This window comes from Harpia harpyja, chromosome 23 (genome assembly GCF_026419915.1).
Source record: "Harpia harpyja isolate bHarHar1 chromosome 23, bHarHar1 primary haplotype, whole genome shotgun sequence".
Taxonomy (NCBI): Eukaryota; Metazoa; Chordata; class Aves; order Accipitriformes; family Accipitridae; genus Harpia; species Harpia harpyja.
The window spans coordinates 13146997-13152626 of record NC_068962.1 but is presented as its reverse complement, the minus strand read 5'-3'; the positions used below and the strand labels follow the sequence as shown (position 1 = coordinate 13152626).

The 5630-nt window shown below is 45.6% G+C and overlaps 1 long non-coding RNA gene across 1 annotated transcript; it reads right to left on the bottom strand.

Moving 5' to 3' along the window:
- Positions 1–613: 613 nt before the first annotated feature.
- On the bottom strand, positions 614–1515 carry LOC128135401 (uncharacterized). The gene is made up of 2 exons (XR_008233072.1): positions 972–1515; positions 614–862 (listed from the first exon to the last, which is right to left on the bottom strand). It is a non-coding gene; the product is annotated as an uncharacterized LOC128135401 (long non-coding RNA).
- Between the last annotated feature and the right edge of the window lie 4115 nt (positions 1516–5630).

Here is a 5630-nt window from a genome sequence, read left to right as displayed (position 1 = left end):
CATTCACACGTACCGGAGGAGGCTCCTGCTGCTTAATCCAAGGCTTAACCAGAGGAAAGGCTGGAGATTTCAGGAGCAAACCTATCCTTGGGCGTTTCTAATGCCAAGGGTTACTGCGGCACAGCAACAAATCAAACGCCCATCACACCAGCTGCTTTCTTATCAGCCCACATGGTGAAACACAGGGGAAACCAAGGTCAGCGTTCGGCCGGAGCCAGCTGTGCCACCGGAGCCCAGTTGCCAGCCTAATTCATCCCAGGGGCCCAGCTCCTGAAGGCAGCTGAGGCCAGGCGAGGTTTTCATCCTATGCCACTTTCTTCAGTGGGGAATACAGACACGGGATTATTAGCCGATTCCAGCAGAAGAGATGCAAAGATTTTTGCCTAATAGGTTAAAAAAAGAAAAAATAAATGCAAAAAGATGGTTTGGGGGTTTTCTGAAGATAAAGCTGCTGCACTGGATGCACCACGAACAGAACCACACATGGGAAAAGGTGCCTTTTTCATTTGTATTAGCATCACAGGAGCTAGCAGATTAAAATGCTACAATAAAGAAGGCAAGTATATTTTAATATGTTTGTGGTTTGGATCTCCAACAGCTGTTAGGAATGTACCTCTTTTTGCAGAGAGAGAAGCATTTCCAGCAATAAATTGCTTTATGTGCTTCAGTGGAGTAAAGAAAGGCCTTGTTTGTACCTTGCTCGTTAGTAACAGCTCATTTCCAGGGCCCTGACTCACTCGGAGCACTGCAGCCATGTACGCTGTTTACTGAACTGCTGCAAAATTGCGTGCAGCGCTTCCGGATAATATCTGATGTTTTGTAGTATAGCAGGCAGCAAATGCCTGCTGTGGTTAATTTATACCTGAAGGAAAGCAGAGGTTCACAGTGAAACTCCGAGGCACTGTTGCACATCTGCTCCAAGAAGGACTTGGGTTATTTCTATAAGGGAATAGAAACCAGCAAACCAATACCTTCTCCTATTGACAGCTACTGGAGGTGCAGCTGGACTAACTTCACCTTTTCCAGAAGCATGGCATTAGAAAAAGACTGGGTTGAAGTCACGCACGGAAGCAGGCTTAAATAGCGGGTTGTGCTCTAAGAAGCTGGCTGAGGAGAACAAAACGAGGCTGTAATTAGGGAAAAGGCCAGTTCTGAGGATACAATACGCAATATTTTAAGACGGCGAGTAGGAGTGCTTTTGTTGGAAAATTCACATTACCTCTGTCGGGAAGGGCACTAATCCCTGCTTAAGCTCCCGCGTTACTTTATGGCAACGCAGCAAAAAACAGGCTTGCGGTATGCGTCTCAAGAACTGGAGATACGCCAGTCATTTAAAGGTTACTCGATCCCGCAGCTTACCTGGTAATTTCAGGACATTTGAAGCTTGCCGCTCCTTTGCTGGCACTGCAGGAGTCACTAGACGGATAGCAAGGCGTGAAGGCGGCTGCAGCACTCGAGCCCTGCATGACACGGTAACGTTTGCCTGGTGTCCCGTCCCTGCCCGGGGCTTTGGAGCATCCGTAACAAGCCCCTCCGGCAACTGCCCACCTTCCTCCGGCGATAACAGGCGGCACCTTGCTTGGAGCACCGCTCTGCTCTGCTCTCCTTTCCACCACCGCCCAGGGCATCAAGCTTAAACCGCAAGGGCATCCCTTCCTAGAGGAGGCTGGAGGAACTGGGGACCCCGCGACCCAGCACGGAGATCTATTTTAAAAGAAAACCGCGTGAAAATGATCAACCGCTAAGAAATACCGTAGACACGAAGGGCTGCTCGCAGTGGCAACGTACCATCTCTCGAAATGGGCTGGCAGGGATTTAAAACGCTGACAATCAAATACAAGCCATGGGTTTGGGGAGGACTTTCTGAAAGACTTCTTTGAGCAAAGGACAGCCTTCTCACGGAACACAACTTCATTTTCAACCACAACTCCTAATACTTTGGGGCTTTTATTCATTATTTTTCAGCCTTTTAAAATTCAGTTTTCATCTTATTTCTTAGCTATTATTCAATATTTTCATCAGCATTAACTAAACCCAGGTAGCACTTGCAGTTTTAGTCTGGATTAAGCCTTTATTCCTCATTGTTTTAAATGCATGAAAGTCAACCGAGTTGTTTTGTTTGATGTTCTCCATGCCACGGTGAATTCTGTGCTGGTAGGACTGTAAATAGGCCACTTCGTTCATGAATTACTAATACCTGTCACTCCCATTTTCTGGAGAACACGTACTATATTTAGTCTTTATACTTGGAAAAACAAAGCCGGAGAACTTTGAGGCTATTTTTCTCATTAGGAGTCTTTAGAATATTCCCTAAAAAAATGGCAAGATAATTCAGTCACCAAGTATAAGTGCAATTCATTAACCGTGGCGGAAATTAGACCCTTGAATTGAGAGGCTAATTAAGATAATTAGATCTAAAGCCTGAAAGAAAACTATGCAGACATTTCTTAAAATCTCATTTATACTTATGTAAATCTGGACTAACTCCACTGTCATTTTCTGGATTTATTCCCAAGTAATTGAAATCACTATTGAGCTCTTCTAAGCTCTCAACATCAGCAAAAGACATTGAAGCAGAACAATTAACAGATAGGCTATGTTTTTCTCTGTAACTTCTAGATGAACTTAGTATCACAATGCTCTTCTTTCCAAAGGTACTTTGTCATTCTGATGGATTACTTATTTAAAAAACATAAAAAGCTTGATGAATTTAGAAGGCTGTCATCAATTTAAAGAGCTGCCAACTTTACAACATTAGCAAATGAAGAGAGTTGAAATGTTTCAGCATCAACTACTGCCTCTTCCAGGAGAGTCATTATTTTTAATCCGTGGCTTTCCTACGGGAGGAACTTTCTCCTCTGCTGTTTCTTGTGACCGCCAGCTGCACTGAGACCACCATTTACTAAAAAACACTAAATAAATGCTGTACACAAACCGAGCAGAGAAGTGGACAAAGTCAGTGGGGGACACAACTTAATTATAGACAAATATGAATTTTAACAGCACGCATTTATGTGCAATTGCCTGCTATGCCATCATCAGGAAGACGAGCCTTTCTTGGCTTGTATTTAGTGGGGAGCATTAGGCAGATTTCTGCGTGCCATGCTCTTCTCCCTCCCAGCCCACCCCATCCCTTCGGGGATATTAGCTGTAGACAGAGCTGTGCCAGTCTGTCTTACAGGGAGCGAATGCGAACTGAAAGGCAGCCTGCCTGGACAGCTGTGAAACACTCAGCCCTGCAGTCTGCCTCTCTCTTACGTCCAAAATCTGGATTACTGCCTAATTGTCATGAGAAACGGGGAGAGCCCATGGCTCCCTCTGACCCAGCTGGCCTAAGACAAGTCCAGGGGGCACGTACCCTCACACCTAAAATCTGGAGACAAGCAAGGATTAAAAAAGCTGAAAATCCAAATCCTGTCCATCGCCCCAAATACCATGCTATTCCACACTTTGGAGTTGGTTTTCCTCTCAACCTCAAAGAACTGAAGGAACCAGGAGCAAGCAGCAGCCTGGAGGAGACCAGGTGCTTCAGTGAGAGCTGCTGGCGAACAGTTTACAAAAATATATTAGCAATAAAGAAGGAAGGGGACAGGAAGAAGGGCACCAGAAGATAACAGCAGGACTACTAGCTGAGCCCAAAGGGCTCTCCAGTCCTTCACCTCTTGGTTGACACCTCCCAGGGAAATGCCTGCAAAGCCTCTCGGGACTCCCGGTTCCTCCATCATCATCTGGCGACGTTTCAAGCAGACCAACAACGCGGGGAGCGCGCACAGCCTTTACCTGGTCTCCCGCGTTGGGATGTGGTGTCTGGGATAGGAAGCAGGGCCTCCAGGGAAAGAGAAAAGAAAGAGGCTTCCCTTCATCTGGGGTAAAAAAGAGACAGAGGGGAGCGGGGTTCATTTGGTATAAATGCGCCTAAACTGCTTTCGCATAAGGCACTGCAGAGCACCCAGGATACCCGAAGCAGACGTGGCATCCGAGGTCAACATCTGTTCCCATTCCTAATAGGAAGGATTGTTTCTTTTCTAAAAATTCTCTTCTTCGGAAGGTTTTCTAGAGTAGCGCGCAGCAGCGGGAGAGAGACTGCCGACCCGGGCACGGCAGGCTGCCGCTCCCCGGCGGCGTTGGTGGCTCGCCTCCGGAATACGGCCGGCTCTGGCTCCCGCAGCTCTGGCAGCTCAGTGGGAACTGGGAGTCATTGCCTCGCAGACAGCAGATATCATCCTTGGCTCGCTAAGCAAGCACGGTGCTCTCAACGAAACCGGAGACAAATGCAAGCAGGCCCCCTCAGTCCAATCCCCAACTCCTATCTCCGTGCAGCCTGAATTCACATTTGTGGAGTCGATGGGAGCATTTTATCAGCTCTACCGAGTCAGGATCAGCCCTTCCCAACCGTCCCTTGCCTCATAAACCTGAATCCTTCAAACCTGCGTCCTGCAGGAACCCACGTTCTGTGAAGTACCTTGAATTTAAGAAAAAAGTTAGCAAAATTTTAAACCTAAAAGAGGTCTCAGTTTCACCAAATGTGCAGGGGATTTCAAGCCCCAGGACCGTACACTCTGTGTCTTTTCCATTTGTACTCTGGAATTTGACTTGTATGTATTAGGACAAACCACTGCAAGTGACTTATTTCAGCAGGCAGTAAGGCAAGGCAGCTTTCCAGCTATGCGCAACCCAGGGCATGAGACCAGTCTGTCCCTCCTGGGCAAGGCAAAGCCAAAAAAAAGCTTTCCCTCCTTCCCAGTGCCGTCGATGCTCTGATGTTTAATGTCACCCATACACCGGTGTGGCTGTGGTTCTCCAGTCAATCTCCTTTGCAGCAGCAGTCCGATTTTAACCCAAATCTGTTGCTGGTTTTATGAGTGACAATATGCATCAACCTTTTTTTTTTTAACAGAAGATTGGGGGTTCAGTTGCTAATGGCACATGATTCAGTTCTCTCTGATTTTCCCATATACCCTTCAGGATAATTAGTCAGCTTTTCAGTACAGTCATACCTCTCTGTCCTTCTCCCTGCTGCTAGGATGCTCTGTCAAGGTATCTGTGGAAATTAAAGTTCAAAGTCAAGAGTATCATAACATGACTACAACTAATATACACAAGTCTGTGAATAAACATCTAATGCTCTACACATTCAGAGTACAAGAATTGCTATAGAAATGGCATCCTGTGAATTAGGTAATACACAGCTGTCTCCCCGGCAACCCAAAGCACCACTTGTACCAAAAGGAAAAAAAAAAAAAAGGTTGCTTTTGGCCCAGTGGGACAAAATCTGAGCAAATTGCTTCTTTCTCCTGTGTACATTAGGGCTGATGCACTGAAATTGAAAATGTGGATTAGGATCCCAGATAAGTATCTTATTTTGACCTAGAAATTTGCGCTGGACCTTTTACTAGTATAAACACAAAGTTTATAGTCTATTAAAAAAATGTGATTTCCAATATCTAAGGAGAAAGAAGCAAAATTCCACAGATAAATGAGAGAGATGTAGGTGTTGGACTCATTATTTTAATGGCAGTAGTAAGTCTTCCAAAAGGTAGACTATTTCATGAAGATTATTATTAAAGTTCAGCAGTCAAAGGAAAATCACAAGACATTTTTACCTGTGCTGGTGATTAACAGAAGCACAT